Below are 18,479 nucleotides of genomic sequence, written 5' to 3' on the forward strand. Positions count from 1 at the left end.
CAGGCATTAGCCAGGAGGATGGGGCCCAGGATAATGGGCCCACACAAGGGTAACTCAAGCAGAGGACACAACCCAGGCAAAGGCCTGGAGGTGAGAGAGAAAATAATGTGCCCTGGGAGCTTTAGACAGTTCAGACTTGTAGGAGCATAAAGAGCAAAGAGAATTAAGGAAAAACAGAAGGGAAAAAAGGGTGAATGCCCCTCATGTCCACCATTTGAGATTATCTGCTTCTAACCACACAGTCCAGCTCTTCTCACTGCAAATGCCTGCCAGCTCTGGACTGGAGGATAGCTATAATCAGTGACATCTAGGTTCTCAACTGACCAAACAATCATGCTCAACCATCTGGGTATCCCTATCTCCACTGGGTCAACAGTTACTTAGCATTTGTCATGCTCTCTAAGCATAGCGATAAGTGAGCCTATCAAAATCCTAAGTAATTTTAACTTGAATTAAGTGATCATTATGAACCAAGGTCAATGCATCTATTGAACAGCCTCCACCTGTTTGTCTCTTCTGAGACAAGCGTTTTTGATTCTCTTCCAGGAAGTCTGAATCCACCTAGCATCTAGATCAATGTGGTTTAAAGGAAAAACCTGGTCTCCACACTGATGAATATAACTCCAAACAAGGGGTGGTTTATAGATAATTCAGCCCCTCCGTAATGTACATCAGTAACTCCCCACAATGTTTTCCCCCAAACAACCATACAAATATAAAGTAAAATGCTTGTTATACTAATGCAGCTTCCAGACAGGTCACCCACCACTTAACACTTCCCCCATAACCAGATTGTCTTCTCTAAGCTTTATCTGTGTAGAAATGTGACCTAAGTAGACTTTTTACCTGAAGTGCTTCTTTATTTCTAATAGGGAAGCTTTGAGGAAGGGGAAATGGCCTCAGAAATTAAGATAAAAGAAAGGAAAAATATGTTTTGTTTCTGTTAATAAAAAGTTATATTCCAACTAGGTAGATAAGTATTTTAAAAAGTACTTAATCAGAGACAGATGGCCCATGCTTAGAACCCCACTCTTGCTTTAATGCCTTGCTATTGCCATTTTGAAATTCTTAATGATTTTTGAACAAAGGGTTCAATTCATTTTATACTGGGCCTTAAAATTATGTTCCTGCTTTTGCCTGTAAGTGACCCAGAAGTTCTCAAATGGGCGGTCATTGAGTGACAGGCAGTCAGGGGAAACAAATGGAGAAGACAGACATCTGCCAGGCTTTGAATAATATTTAGGAGTTGGATAATTCAAGCAAAGGTAGGGGCTTAAAATTCTGCATTAATATACTTTCTGGGAAAACACTAAATAAATAAATAATACCATAAAAATTAAAATTAAATTCTGAAATAATCTCCCAAAAGGGCTCCAAAATTTAAATTTATCTACTTTTGCTCTGTCCATTCTTCTTACTTAAGTAGCTAGTACATCCCCCTCAACCTGTATCACTGCTTCAGCCTCCAGAAAAGATTTAGTAATATATACAAACCACCAAGTAAGTTCCTCCTACTTGTCAGAGAATTCCACAAGGTGTCAGTCTTGGGCTAAAATGATAAATCCAATACTGGGAGATTTCATTTAAAAAAAAAATAAAGATTCCTAGCCTCCATTTTGAAACCTATAGGTCTGGATCTATAGTCGTGTAGTAGGTCCCATTTGTTGACTGCTTAGTATGTGGTAGGCATTTAATACACACTATTTGTAATCCTTAAAAAAACCCTCTATTAATTTAAATGCCCATTTTACAGTCGAAAAAGCCAAAATTCAATGAAGTTAAGTCAGCTTCCCAATGCAGCCAGTAAGAGCCAGAGTTAGTATTCAAAGACAGAACTATCTGAGCTCAAATTTTGTGCGATTTCTACTTCACCATACATTTTGAAGACATCAAACAAAGAAAATAGGCAAAAGAGTTCAAAGAGTGGACACAAAAACTCTGGGATCTCTCTCCTGCTCCAGTCCAGGCTCTAGTATACGTCAGCTAAGGATGGCCAGAGTGCCGCACTAGGTCCAATAAGCATCAGCCTGGTAGCTAGCTGCCCTGAGTGTGTGAAGACAACAGGGATACCCACCAAGGCCATTCCCAAGGATATCTAAGTCCTGCAAAAGGACATTCCAATAAAACTCTATTGGTTTCGATCACCATCTATTATTATTGTTATATAGTATTAGTGTCAAATGTAATATCCGGAATAAATCATGGACATTAATCCCACTTAATGTCAGATGTTCCTGACTGGGAAATCATCTGCAAGATTTCCTGCTCTCAGGAACCTCTCTGCATCTGTAATTTCTTAACCAGACCTACAAACTCAGCCCCCCTCCAAGGCTTTGGGGTCACTCTTCATTCATTTAGGAGGCGATACAACATTAAGTTCACCTTGCTGCCTATTCTGGTCAGCATTGTAGCTGAGCCTTATTCCCAAAACAAAACCTCTCTTTGAACCAGCTTCTTGCCAGTTGGATTCATTGTCTTGTTGTCCTGTACCTGAATCCCTGCCTTGGAAAGGCAGTAAAAAACAGGAGAATATATCAAGCTCTGAGTTTGAGCCCTAGTACCATCACTTTCAGGATAATCAGCCCATCCTGGTTTGCCTGGGACTATAATGGCTTCAGTTCTGGAAGTTCACAGTCATAGGAAATCCACATGTTGAGGGCAAACTCAGATGGCTAGTCACCCTAAATTCACTTCCTAACTCTGCAACTGTAAACAATGCCTGACGTGTAAAATGGGCAAAATCTTAATATTTACCCTACTAGATCATTTTGAAGATTAAATGAGGTATGTGCATGGTGTTTAGCATAGGATAAGCACACAATATACTTTAGCTAATATTATTACTCTTGACCCACTCAGCCCAGAGTAGCCAGGACTAGAAGATGGCTCTGTTCCTGCCAATCCCTTCTCCAAGAGAGAAACCCCGCCACAAATCCTGAGACAGAGTCCTTCCAGACCTCTACCTTCCCTTGCTTTTCCCATATTGCTTGTTTCTAAGCCATCAGCCTTCCTATTTAAGAAACCCTGAGATTTCTTTGTTTTTAACCAGCAGTAAGTATTCTGAGAGTTCACACTCCCAAAAGCCTCAGTGACTATATATGAGAATGTCCCTCTCAAGGGGGCATAGCCAGTGATCATGGGGGACAGTAATGAAGGTGTACCACCAACCTCAAATCTGAGTGTAGCTGAAAATATACACCTTTTTTCTTTTTTAAAGATTTTATTTATTTATTTGACAGAGAGACAGACAGAAGAGCACAAGCAGAGGGAGTGGCAGAGGGAGAGGGAGAAGCAGGCTCTGTACTGAGCAGGGAACCCGATGCGGTACTCGATCCCAGGACCCTGAGATCATGACCTGAGCCGAAGGCAGACGCCCAACCATCTGAGCCACCCAGGCGCCCAGAAAATGAACACCTTGATTTTATTCACTGGTACAACATGGATCTAGCCTCAAAAATAATTTTGTTGACTTGGCCAATAATTCTTCTCAAGCCAACTGTATCTAATGTCCTATGTAATTAAAGATCTTTCTCCAACCAAGCATTTAATGGTTGTCATGTTTGACTACACTTTGACACATATATCTTCATCATCATTGCAAATAGCGCTTTTCACTACTTTATAGAAACACAATGCATAATTAGATTCTGTTTCATCTTAAAAATATAATTATTTTTCTTTGCAACAAGAAAAAGGAAAACCTGACTAAAAGTGGTACCTACTTTATTTTCTTTTTCCATCTTGTGTACACTGATGTTTATGCTCAAACACATTAAAAATACACGTACATACTGCCTCACTTAGGAAATCTTGCCAAAATATTTTGACTATATGTTATCTACTATTTGTGAAGTAATAACCAAGAGTCTATAACTGAAAATAGCATGCTTTATTTCTATCTTCTAAAGAGATACTCAGAGGTTATGTTTCCTTTTCATAGGATACTGTTTTCTACTAAATTTTTAGACTTTGTCATTTTAAGTAAAATCAATACTTTGGGATAATAATACCTATATTTCATCCTTTGTTGCCTCATCCAAAATGTCTTGGTCATGAGCTGAATGCCTGATTTGCACAGGAGAGCCAGTGTGGATGATTTTCCATGCAGATTTCTATGTGGCTCCAGTCTACCTTCTTGACAAGACTAGGCTGAAGTTCTCACATCAACACACAGTGGATTTTATTCTCCCCACTCTCTAACCCCTTTCTGAGAGGAGGATACAAGGCAGCTCCTTTGAGATCTGCAGTCTCCACTGACTGGGGGGGAGAGACTCATTTATCAGGCCTGTTCTCCCAGCTAGCTGCATGCACCCAGTCCAAAGGAGCATCTGAGGGTGGGGTTTTTGTTAGTTCAGTTGCGGAGGCTTTAACTGAAGTATGTGCTTCTGTGGAGACATCTGAATCTGGATCCCTAATCCACATGCTGTATGATTTAACAAACTCTTAGAGAGTTAAGGTATCACAATAGGTCTGTCTACTAACTTCCAACCTTCGGATTTTGACTAATTTAAATTGAGTGGACCTAAACTACCAAGTCACACTGTACATGTAACAAAGAACAGGTTTGTAATAGTGCAATCTTTTGACAACGAGGCTCTGGTTTCTTGAAGAGTCAATCAGGAAACCACATAGTGGAGATGATGATGGCAGGGCCTGAGGGTGGGGTGAGAGAGAAAGAGAACTTCAAAGTACTTTCCTTTGATTTGTTCCAAGTTGACTGTGTCAGCATTACTCAGTCATGGAGATTGTCAATATACTGTCAGGAGCACCAGAGGCAACAGAAAACATATAGTCTAATGAAAGATATAGTCTGATAGTCTTATTCTTAAGTCAATCAATCAGTCAAAGACTCCTTGCTCCTATAAAGGTGAATGTGTACCCATCATGCCAATGCATATCTTCCTTGTTGTGAACATGTGTTCTTCAGATATTCCTGCAAATGGAGCTTCATGAGACATAGAATCCTAGACCCACTCATCTGTCCAGCTCTCTCATTTTACAAATGAGAAAACTGTCCAAATTGTGAAGCATGAGTTTATCCAGATAGGCCTTAACCTCTCCAGCAGGATTTTAGGAATATGAGTTTGCATTATCAGAAAGAAGAGAGGTGGGAAATTATAGGTTTTAAATGTAATCATCATCAGTAAAAAAATACCCATTGCTCTTGATCTCTGAATTACTGGGCCAGTTCCAATTAATTAAGGTGGCCATTAAGTTTGAATTTAAGCCCAAAAGAGATAAAGAAAACTATATGATCTCAGAAAGAGAAATACATGGAAAATCTTCCAGCTCATCATCCATGATTTTTTTGTACCATCATACATTTGTAAATCCTAATTTTACTTCTGTCACCTGTATCAGCACACTCCATTTGAATTGACTCTCATTATCATCTTAGACCCAGCACAGAGTTCTAAGGTGCCCCTATTTCTGGAGGACATGAAAACTCTCTGGGAGTCAGAAAGTCCTGTGCAATCTCAGATTGGTCCATTAACCAATTGTTGGTTCATTGTTTCAACATTAGGGAGATAGATTCGGACAACTTAAGATGTTTATGTATACAAATAGCTCCTTAACTGTCCCTTTGACCAGGCAGTATGGAAGAATCACTGATTTATTGCCGAGCACCATCTTATCAATATGCAAAGGACCTTCAACCTCTTTAAACTATTGTTCACAAAGTATTAGCATCCTGCTGGTTATTTTTCTTCTGACACAGAAGTTCTATTCCATTCATTCAGAAATTCAGACACTTTCATGAACTCATTTAACCTTAAACTTGCCCCTGCCAGGAAAGACTACTTACTACAAAAATGAGTTGATGACTCTAAAGAACAACTTAAAGCTCTGCCAATACCAACTGCAGCAGGTATCCCAAACTTGAACTCTGTGGATTAATCCCCACCAAGATGAAACACAATCCCATACTGAATAACATGTAACTAGGAATACTATATTGATGCTCCAGACCTTATTCCATTTCCAAATTTGTTTTATGATGTATTTCCAAATCAGAAGATTGCCTCTGCCTCCAAAATCAAAGTTGACAGCTTCCCAAGTAAACAGGAACATTAAAAAAAAAAAAAAAAAAAAAAAACTTACTTAGATCTGGATCCCTCAGGGGTATTAGGGTGTTAATGGAATGATAAGTTCACAAGAGTAGAACAAAACTTGCCACCCTGCAACCCCCATGTGAATTACAGAGAATCCTCCCTCTCAGGGCCCCACTTACTCATTCTTTAATTCATTTAACAAACTTTTAGTGAGCACCTACTCTATGGCAGACACTAGGCCAACAGTGGGGATTCAAAGACAAGTAAGCTATGTTCCTTCTCTCAAGGAGCTCATCATCAACCAAATGAATTAGCAATGATGACACTGCTTTACTCTCATCTATACCTACAGTAAATGTCTACACAGTTGATGAGCAGACTCCCCAAATCAACCTCCAACCCTTTCTGTACTTAGTGAATTGGTATTATCATCTCTGCACATCTTCTCAAAGTAGCAACTTTACACTTTAGATGATTCTTTCAATAGCTCCTAGCCTTCTACTACAATAATCAGTTCCTTCCCGCAAAGGTGCCCCAAGTTACTGACCATCCAATTTCACATCTTATACAAATGTATAATGCCCCTACATGTGCACACATATACACACATGCATACATACCTGTAGCCTTTGTCTCACAGCCTGCCTAGGAAGTGAATATCAAGTGCTTTAGGTTCCTTCAGCCTTCAGATACCGTACAAAGAACAGAAATAGGCAATGAGTCTACTTACTAACCAATACTCCTAATACACTTCAGAAACATCAGATAGGCCTGATGACAACAGGATGACTGACAGTAGCTAAACCAAAACCCAGCCATAGGACTGGGGGTTAGAGGCACAAATCTTATACTTGAAGAGATGTTATAAGGTCTAGAAAATAGTTATTGTCATTGAGTTCTTACCATGTCCCAGGCATTGTGTTAAATATTTAACAGGTATTATTTAATCCTCACAAAAACGCTATTGTCCCCACTTTTGAGGTGAACCAACTGAGGCCAAATAACTTGCCCAAAACAACATAGTAGTAAATGGTGAGGTCCTGATCAAAACCCCAACAAGTCTGACTTCAACACCCACTGTATAAGACGACTTAGAGAAACTGTCAACCCAAGTGACACCTGGATATTGAACTCAACTTAAATTTTTCTGGAGTACAAGATTTTGGTGAATACCAGATGTCATGGAAAATGTCCCTAAGCCACAAATTTTGCCCCTATCTTAGTAGAGCCTGATTTCCACAGTCTGCTTCCAAATTCTGCTGTTTCTGCTGTGCCGTGATGCTTGTTTATAAAGCTTATCTGTGATATTGATGTAGAAGATGTAGAAGACAGTAAAGAGTTCTGAGAGTATCAAATTGGACTCTAAAAAACAGATGTTCAAGTTTCACCATCATTGGTTTATTCAAGTTGGCCAATTTTTCTCAGGTAGGTGTAGAATGGCTGGTTGCATTGGAAGAACATTTTTATTCTGCTTCAGAAATGTGTTTATTAATGAGGAGACTGTTTTCAGTGCCTTATGTTCAAGCTAGTAGAGGGGTCCCCACTCACTACCGGAGCTTCCAGTAAAGTAGAACACAGAGCCCACCATCTTTAACATCCACAAACAAGTCTCAGAGACACATAGGAGTGTGTCTAGTTGAGAGTTGTAGGGCACACAGCCACAGGACCCCACCATGATTAATGATGCCAATATGAAGTCCCACGTCTGCCATCTGAGAACAGTATTTGTGATGATGGCATATTCTTCCTTTCAATTCTCGTTTTCTTCTTAAGGAAGACTGCTCATTTATATCCTGTGAGGATGCTCCTAACAAGATGGATGTCCATTTTACGTTTAAGGAGGGGGAAAAAAAGGCAATTGCAGGAGTTCAAGAAAAAAATGAAGGCTGAATCATCCTCGGTAATCTCCCAAATTTATATCTCTCAGTATCACAAACTGAATTATCTCTATAAACATTCGTTTAGAAAAACAACTTTCCACTTACAGCTGCATGGTGAAGAACCACATCACATCCATACAGTAAGGATTTTATTCTCAATCTAATGTGCCAATGGCAGTTTCCAATAAGAAAAAGCAATTTGCTAGTCTAGCCAATTATGATTTGTCCTTGGATGAAGATGACAGCAAAGTCTGTGCCTCTGGTTCATTGAAAACATCAGAAAGAGATACCTAATACTCAGTCTGTTTCTCTGTGAAGTTAAACATTAAGGAGGTGATTAAAATTCAGCTTAACTCTGGCACCAAATCAAAGGAAAGCGATTGCTATCTGATGGCAGGAGCAGGCTTTCAGAATTGTCCAAAGCAGCCATGTATGCATTTTAATTACAAGTTCCATGAAGCTCAGTGCCTCCATCTATACCTTCACCAAAGCCTCTCTTCTGTACCTTGGAGGTGTGGGGCTACTTGAGGCATCTACACTACCATACACGTGACTCATTTAAATATGCAGCCCCTGCTTCATTTGATACCTCTCTTACCACAAGATGACACATAGCTGTGAATGAGAGGTTTGGGAAAGAATGACTCCTGATTATGCATCTGATTTCCAGTGTCATGAGAAGAAAACCATTTTGCCTCTTTTTGCCCAAGTTATAATGTGAGAACACATCAAAGAACTGATTTGTGAGGTTGCTATGATGACATGATCAGATAAAAAAAGATCAGAAATACTGTGTTAATAGGTTTTTAAAAATGAGTAAACTGATGGCTCCTGAATAGTTATCCAAGAATATTTTTGAAGTTAATTTACCACTATCATATCAATGAAACACTGGATTATTAATGTGATGATATAGGAAATTTTGCTCAATAATTAAAGTCAGTTCCTATATCATGGCTTTAAACTGCTGAACAGGGAATTAAGCCCAAGTTATTTCCTCCAATTCAAACATCAGACAAAAGTCTTGGGGACACACATGATCTGGTCATTCATTTATTAATTTAGCAAACCTTCATTGAGTGTTTACTCCATGTCTGGCTCAGTTGTACTAAAGGCACAAAGACGAGTAAGAGTTGGCTCCTGCCTCAAAGGATTTATAGAAGCGTGAAGGGCACTCATCTGTTCTCCATGTCCTAGCCACTGGGTGTCCATGTTTAGATGCTCAGACTCTCTATGTGCTTGCTTACCATTCTGTGCTAGTTTGTCTGTGCGGACCCATTCTACTCCATTATTTACCTAATTAACTCCTACTCATCACTCAGATTTTACCTTCATGCCTGGCCCATGGTATTTGCTCAGTAAGTATTATTGAATTTATTATAATACAATATGAGAAGTCCTCAAAGAGAAGAGGAAACAAATATCTCTAGGGGCACTAGGACCAGGGTAAGGCTGTCAAGGAAAGCTTCACAGAAGGCATTTGAGTTGGTGATATTTAGATGGATTTTGAGGGATGAATAAAGGATGAATAAAGGTAAGGAGTAAATAGAGACAACATGTGAAGAGGGTTGTTAAGCGAAGAGAAAGCAAGGAGAACATCATCTGTAAAGGCATGAATATATAAATGAGGATGCAGTGTTTGCTGTGTTTGGAAGCTCAGGGTGATCGAAATGTAGAGCACATTGAGGACAGGATAGACTGAAAGGTATGTTGTAGCTGGATGTTGAAGGGATTACATGCTATGGTTAAAAGTATGGATTTTTTTCCCTAAGGTTATAGAAGTTATTAAAAGTTTATAGGCAGGTGTATCAGTTGAAATTCAGAGGCAAACTAAACAAATGAAAAAAGTAAATGCTCTAGCTTAAGGGGAAAAAAAGAATTTATTAAAGGATATTAAGTAGTTCAGAGACACTCTGGAAGGGACAGTCCAGGTGAGCAGACTCTAGCAAAGACCACTGTCACCTCCACTGAGCACAGACTCACCAATGACCCTGGGCATTACTTGACAAAACCTCACCAATCCTTCCAAGAATGCCATTTCTGTCACCCTAGGCAGAACTGAATTCCACACACCACTTCCTTCTTCACATTGCTATCTTTCTTTTTTTTTTTTTTAAGATTTTATTTATTTATTTGAGAGAGAGAGAATGAGAGACAGAGAGCACGAGAGGGAAGAGGGCAGAGGGAGAAGCAGACCCCCTGCTGAGCAGGGAGCCCGATGTGGGACTCTATCCTGGGACTCCAGGATCATGACCTGAGCTGAAGGCAGTTGCTTAACCAACTGAGCCACCCAGGTGCCCCCACATTGCTATCTTTCAAATCAAAGTCTTATACACATTCTTCTGATTGGTAAAGCCACAGTCTCATGCCAGCATCATAGCTGCAATGGAGGCTGGAAATGTGAGTTTCTAGTCTCGACCTAAGCAGTAAGAACCCATAATGTAGGAAATTCCCAACATAGAAAAGGTGTTCTAAAGTGGGTAAGAGGCCACAGATCATGGAACTGTACATTGGTACCACAGGGAAGAAACATAACCAAATTGACATCATGAAAAGATTCCTTTGGCAACATTATAGAAAATGGATTGGAGAAGAGGAAAACTGGGGGATATGGAAATGGATTTAGAAGGTTAGAACAGGCAAGAGGAAAAAAAGAGCATGGACTTCAATGCTGACAGTGGACACAGCACAGAGTAAACACAAAACTAGAATATAAGATCCTAGGGAGCAAGGACTTGGTCTTTTTCACTGCAGGAACAATAATGATTCTTTCCACATAGAAGGTGCTCAATAAATTGTTTTCTTCCTTTTTTAAAATTAAGGAATAATTTACATATAGTAAAATTCACCTTGTTTCTGAATTGTGACAACTGTATACTGTAGTGTAACCACGACCACAATCAAGATGTAGAATGGTTTTATCACACCCTAAATGTCCTCATGCTGCCCTTTTATAGTCAATCTCTCAACTCCAACCCCTGGCAACCATATACATATGGTATATGGCCTTTTGAGTCTGAGATTCATCCATGCTGTTGTGTGTCCTGGAAGCTCATTTCTTTTCATTGTTGAGTGGTATTCCACGGTACCAAAGCTTATCCATGCCTCAAGTGAAAGACATTAAGGTTGTTTCTGGTTTGGGGGATTACAAATCAACCACATTTTTATGTGAACATAATTTTTCATTCATTTGGGTAAAACCTGAGTAAATACCTTCTCAAAGAGAAGAGGAACATATCTCTGGGGCACTAGGACAAAGGTAAGGCTGTCAAGGGAAGCTTCAAGTACTGAGTCATATGGTAAGCATATGCTTAAATTAACAAGAAACTAGAAAACTATTTCCCAAAGTCTTGCAACATTCTACGTTCCCACCAGCACTGTATGAGAGCTCCAATTGCTTCACATTCTCACAAGCACTTGGCATTGTCATTTTTTTAAGCCATTCTACTAGGTGTCTAATGGTAACTCATTGTGGCTTTAATTTGCATTTCCCTAAAGACTAGTGATGTTCAACACCTTTTCATACTCTTATTTGCCTTTAATATACCTTTTCTGGTAAAATCTTCAAATATCTTGCCCACTACTTTTCCACAAATATTTAATGAATTTATAAATAAACGGATTCTAGAGATATTTAGAAGAATAAAATTATTTTTACCAGGTATAATTGAACATTGCTAGTGAGAGAGAAGGGAAGGAATGGAGGATGATACCAAAGATTTTAGGCGAATGTTGGTTAAGAGAATTTAACTGAATGATTTACTAAGTATGACCAAAGGGGGCATTCCAATGTCTTCCAATTAATTGTCATTCAATAGTCTGTAGCCAAATCTAGAATACATGGAACAGTATAGCTTAATGCTTTCCTGAAGTTTTCTGCATTTGCAAAAACAGATGAACCTCAATTGGTTTGTTAACTCCTGCTTATAAGAGAAATAAATAAATCTCAAAAAACAATCCCATATCAATCCCCAGAAAACCCTGGCAGTGGATCATATTGTGCCCTCCAAAAGAGTACTAAATCAAACACTAAATCAGGAGAAAGAGGAATATGAAACAGAGCTGAAGGCCCTAGAAGTTAATTAAAGTCCGGTCCTTCCTAATTATCTTCCCTACAGTGAAGGATGCTGAAAAGGGAGGTCAGGAGATTGTACTTTTTTGCCTCCTGAATCATTGAAGAACCAAAGGTTCTTGGACAGTAGGGGTAGCTGGTAGCTGATGAAGGAAGAATTTCTTTCTTTACATGGAACTCCCTGATTGTGAAAATAAGCCTGTGAGCTGCATCTGAGCCAAGACCAATCAACACTCCACTGGGCCTCTTGCTGCCGCTGGGATGAAGCTTGCAGAATGGCCAGAGCATTCAACAGTCCAGGGAAACTAGCCAAAGAACAAACATTGGTCTGACAGGATTTGGGGGCTTCATCAAGATCAACTAACCATGGTGTCCAGTTCACCTACATCTGGTAGAACATTAGACACCAGGGCAAATCAAGAGAAGAAAACAAAATGTGAAATAGGCACCATAGCATCACTATGGAGAAAAAAAAAACATTGGTTGAAAAAATACACTGTGCCTTAATTCTGCTCATGCAATACCATGAAAAGGCTGGTGGGGGTGGATTCTATCCGTTGTCAGTTGATTCTTCCACTGGGAGAAAACAGCAGTGCTGGGACCTCGAAAATATTGATTCCAGCCTCCACTCCCTCAATAATACAAATGATAGAAGGCCATAGGAGAGGTTTATGACTCCCCTGCTCATAGGAAGTTACTTAGTGGCATCACTGGAATTAGAACTTAGATCTGGTGATTTGCTACTCAGTCACTCTGCCAGAAATGTCAGCTCAAAAGAATGCAGCCTCAGCAGAGGGTCAGTGACTGGCACTTCCTAAAATTTTGCATAGGGCTTTTGATGTAGCTTTGCTTTACCCCAGCTCCATCTATGGCTTCAAAAAAAAAATGTTACTAAAGAACTTATTTAATAGTTTTTGAAAAGCATTTTATACTTAGTATAACAAGCTTTCCATTTAGTGCTAAGGCAAAGGAGAGGGAAGAGAAGAAACAAAATTAATAGAGAAGAATCTCTACAGCGTGGACCAGGGGAAATGACTGCTTGCGTTTGGATCCCAGATTTGCCACACGTTAGTCCATTAATTTAGTCAAATTATCTAATACTGCCGAAGTTCAGCTGGTTTGCTTCTGAAATTGACATAATCATCTCTTCCTTCTAGGACTGTTGTTTGATGGCTTCTCCAAATCTTCAAGATTTGCGCATCCTGGGCATAAAATTAGAAGCCACAAGAGAGAAAGCTCCCTCTTCTTGGAGCTGTTTTCGTCTATATTAAAGAATTTTAATTATTATTTATATATTAAAATAAATATACAGATAATGGGTAAAAATGCAAAATTCAGAAGAATTTTTAATATAAGTTAGAGGATTTTCAAAAATTTGGCAATCACAAGTTCCTTTGCCGATGCCCTCAACCATATCCTCTACTAACAACAAGAACAACAAAAATCACACTCCTGTGAAGTGGTGGTGGCCATTCAGCAAAAGGGTTTCAGATAGAATACGCTCTGCTTAGCACACAGCATCAGAACAGTTCCTGCCCTTCCTCTGGCAAGTTGTTTCTGACGTCGGAGACCGAGATGTGCATATTTGACACAGCTTGAAAATAATACAATATAACTCGTCAAAATTGCAAAGTAACAGCCCAAATAGAATCACAAGCCATGAGAGAGCCATAGAAAGCGAATGGGTGCAGCGTTCAGCTGAGGCAGGTCAGGTGAGTTTCAAGCTGTTCTCAGACTAGGACAGGGACAGGAATACATACACAGAGAGAAGCCCATACTTGGTCGAGTTTGGTTTACAGCAGAAATAACAGTTTAAAGATCTACAATGGTCCCCCGTTACCGAGAGGGCACAGTTTTCATATCCACAAGGGCTTGTCCCTGAACTAGATAACTGCCCACGTTATTCTTCTTCAGTAAATCAAAGCCATCAATTACCGCCTCTTAGTGCGGCTGTTCCAGGTGCTGGTGGACAGACAGGGCTGAAAAGGAAAATCATTGGCAGTGCATGGCTCCTTCTGGAGTTGTTCCCTGGCAGTAAGTGTGTCAGAAAACTGCTGAAGGCACTGTGTAAGTCTGGCCCCACGCTGAGCTCGGACCCCCAACCCAGTGCTGCCCAGAGCTGCCATTCATCATTTGACCACATACATCTGAACCTCGAAGACCTCTGGACAACCTTCATGGAGGTGTGGAAGCATGATTCCCTTGTCCTGCTGCTGGTTCTGCAGTAAAGCTTCATTCTCCACTGCCCTCCTATTCGCCTCTTGGTTTTAGTGATACTGCTAACATAGGTAGGTGTAATGACCCAACTCAGAAGAAAAGTGCTCCCATAAGCCACAAGGAATTCAGGTTAAGCTAGTGATTTTTAAAAGATAATGATGCAATGAAGGATTTTTTAAAAACAGTTTTTTAAAGCAGGGCTGTGAACTGTTTACAAATAGTTGGTAATAGTTATTAGAAATAATTTGTTCAGACGTTAACTACTGGGTGCTACTTTGAGCTAGGCACTGTTCTAGCCTATACCCAACACGCTTTGATAGTTGTGCGTGTGGATCAAACTTAAAACAATCATCAGTGCTTTGAAAGTAAATAATACATGCTTATAAAAAGTTCAAATACTTGAGAAAAAGGAAAGTGTCCCTCTTTCCTGTGACCACTGCTCCATCTCACTATCAGTAATCTGTTTAATTCTCTAGTCAATTCTGTGTGTGTGTGTATGTGTGTGTTTAAATATCAACTGCTAAGTAGCATTTTTGCTTTTGACAAAATGTTGTTAAAATACACACACAGTTCTGTAACATAATTTCTTCACTTAATAACATATCATGGACATTTGTGATTAAATTATATGTATCTTTTTTATCATTTTAATATGTATCTCAACGTTACACTGAATTAATTTGGCATATTCAATTGCATGATTTCTTCTATCAATACATATTTAGACTGGTTCCAAGTTTTGCCTCTTACAAATAAGCCATCCCTGAGCACCCTGGTATTTATATCCTGTGTATTTGGGCAGGTATCTCTGATGGTTTAGAAGTGAATTTGTTGAGACCACATATATGCATAATTTTAAAGTATTTTTAAATGTTATACAAATAGTACTAAATTGTCCCCCAAAATACTATACCAGTTTGCACTTAGCCCACTATTATATGCGAAAGTTCAATTCCTCACACCCATATTAACATTGGACATTATCCATTTTTTAAAACTTTTTCCAGTCTAAAATTTTTAAACAACTGATCTCTTAACAAGCATTTTGTTGTCCTAAGTAATATTTTCTAATCACGGTTGTAGGTTGATCATGCTTACATTTGTAGGACATTTTTATTTTTGTTTTATAAGTTGCCAATCCATACCATTTACTCGGCTCTTCCACAAGGCTGAGCTTCAAAAGACAAAGCTTTATCTTTTCACTTTGATTTGTAGGAGCTATGTGTAGAGATAGTTACCCCTAGTCTTCCATATATCTTTTGCAAGTTTGTTTTATTTTTCCTATTTATTTTCTTATGTCTTATTTTCTGTCTTCCACATTGGAGACTTTCAATAATGCCTGCTTATCCTTGGCTGTCTGTTTATATTTAAAAGTGAAGCATTTAAAGGCCAATTGGAAGTTCTGGGTGTAGAGATAGGACTTGCCAAATGGTGGACTTCTGTGAGATCCTACGGAAAGCTGATTTTTCCTTGGAAAATCCCAAAATATCACTACTTACAGACCTTTTCCCTGAAGCTGTCCAGTTTTCCCAGAAAACAACCTGTTTCTGCCTGAAAGAACCAGTGAGGTCAAAGATTTTCACAGATATCCTGGAAGTTTATCAGGGGAAGTGGGCTTGAGATTTCACTTTTTAGTATTCAGACTTTCACCTAAGTCCCTGTTTTCAGCCTGGGTCTTACCACCACTTGATCTCGCTGAGACAAGGAGGTCTCTGGTCAAATTTCTCCAAAGTATAAGCCCACTGTGTCCTGCAGAAGTGGGCAGGGGTATTCACCTGGCTTCATAGATTAGGGGTGGGATCTGGGGCTCTGACTATCCTGTTAGGGCCCTTCAATCAAATCTCTAGGATTTAGCCCAGGCCTCACTTTAACCCTCCTTGGTCTCTGGTGCCTCTATGCCTGAATAATTATCACATCTTTCAGGATGAATTACTGTGCCTGCCCTTGGCATCCTGTTCTGAATGTACTTAGGTTTTTGCCATTCTCCCAGCTATCTCCTTTCTGTCTTCTAAACACTTTATAGAGCCTCATTTTATTCTTTTCCTCTTTTATTCTTTTTTGCCCTCATGGGTTTATGCTTTGTAAAATCTTTTACTCTTGTTCTAGTGAGATGAGGTAGGCAAAAAAGTGAAAGTTCTGAGTCTGATCTTCCCTAACTGGAAGGCTTTCTCATGACTTGTTCCTGTGAGCCTCTATCGAACAGGAATAATTGGAAATTCTCTTTAGTTATCACATTAATCTACCTGACAGCTTTTCTTAAGGAATCCTTATAAATAGGCAGGGAAATGTTGGGACCAATAGGAAAAACTCAGGATACTGTCTTCAGATACTACTACTGATTAGCCCATTTTCTGGAGAAAGTCTGAGACTCAGTATCTTCATCAGCAAAACGAGAAGGTTGAACTATTGGAGTACTAAGGTTTGTTCGTCATTTTAAAAGGTGATGGATTTTTGAATGAAAGATTTTGAGACCAGTGGCAGGAAGATTCTGGAACATGGGGCATGCCTGAAAGAAGCAAGGCATTCACAGGCCACGGCAGTTTAGTTTGCCACTTCACAAGGAGGAAGAACAGTGCAGAATTTGGGGATCTAGAGTCAGAGAACCCTGTGCTCACATCCTCAGTGCATAAAATACACCTGGGGTAATGGCTCCATAACTCCTGACAGCCACATTCTCCTCACCAGTAAAATGCAATTTTATAGGACTGTTGTACAGATTAAGGAGTAAAATGCCCACACATAGGATATAATTCATACTTTTTGTTTTTAATGAGTCTTTGCTAATTGCCATCTGGAATGCTCCCTACAGATACTTCTGAACAACTTTTCTGGAGCATCCTTACTTTCTGAAGTGTGCGATTCTGCCTCCATAGTCTGATGCGCTAGACCCCGACATAACTCAGGGTGGGCACCTGGCTACAAGGTATGTAGGATTTATTAAAATGTTTGTGCTGCTGGAAAATGTGGGGGAAAACTGCCAGTGAGTAGGCTCAGAGCTAAAGAGATGGATCTGATGGGGGAGCTGCCCCTGAGGGTCAGCATCCAAAGGCTTGGGCCAATGTGATTGCTCTGCTCTCAGCATCAGGAGGCCCAATTCAGTAGGTGGGCGCAACTCCAGAGGCACAGACAATGCAAGAGCCATGAAACCACACAGCAGATGGTGCAAATACTCATAGACAGGGCTGTTGGGAGCAGGAACAGTCCTTTGCCTAATCTGGTGACTAGGAATTAAAAAATCAATCCCTGGAGAGCAAGCAAGAATAAGGCAGAAGGCCAGGTCCCAGCCAAGTGGGCTGAAGCTACAAGGACAGGGCTGTGGTTGTGGCAGGAACTTAGAGGTCCAATAAAAGAAACTGAGGCAGAAGTTCAGCCAGTCAGGGTGAGCGCATGTGACTGGGCTAAGAGAAGACCATGGTACATTTTGCTTCCAGGTGTCCAAGGCTCCCACCAAGTTCATCTCATTGGGGGCAGGCGGCCAGGACTAAAGCCAGATTCCTTCTGCTTCCAGAGCCCCACCTGCCTTGCCCTGGGATGATTCAAAAGCTGTGTGCAGAGCTACACGTGCGGGGCCGGGCTTGGCCAGGCAAAGCACAGACTAAACTGTTACACACAACCTGACGCTGCTGTTCCATCAGTGCGTGAATTGCATTTTATCCAAAGTGAGGGAAGACCCTGAGAGAGGACTGTTGACTCTTACAGGTAGTACACCATCTACTTAAAAGAAAGAAAAGTTGTGAGGGGAGACTGCTTCGTGCTCATCTTTTGCTTGGTAATTCTCTTCTCCAAAAGGGGAGTGGCTGAGAGAAGAAAATAGCTGGCTGGATGTGTTGAATACGAAAATTTCAGAATATGAAACCAGGAGAGCTTTTTGGAAGAGTGGGATCCTGGATATGTAAATTCACTGAGGCTGGGCATAGAAGCAGCTCATCTATCGGAGACCCCAAATGTTTGGTTTGGGTGTCTCTTTCAATGGAGACAGGAAAGGACCTTTTCTTAAAAAAAAAAAAAATTCTTTTAATGTTGGTAATCAAGTTTATCAACATTCTCAAAGTTCACTTAAAAATGAAATTTCAAAGAGCTGCTCCTTTTCAATTACTCAAGCTGACAGGCCCATTTTTGACGTGACACTTCTGATAGATTAGGTCAGTCAAATTGCATTAAATGGTAAGGGCCACACAGCCCAGCGTTAGTCATGTAATTGAACAGGATGTACACAGTGGGGAGGAGTATACGAGAGATGCTGTTTTCTGAAAGGCC

Source organism: Mirounga leonina, unplaced genomic scaffold, assembly GCF_011800145.1.
Source record: "Mirounga leonina isolate KUSES-001 unplaced genomic scaffold, KU_Mleo_1.0 Mir_115, whole genome shotgun sequence".
In the NCBI taxonomy this organism is placed as follows: domain Eukaryota; kingdom Metazoa; phylum Chordata; class Mammalia; order Carnivora; family Phocidae; genus Mirounga; species Mirounga leonina.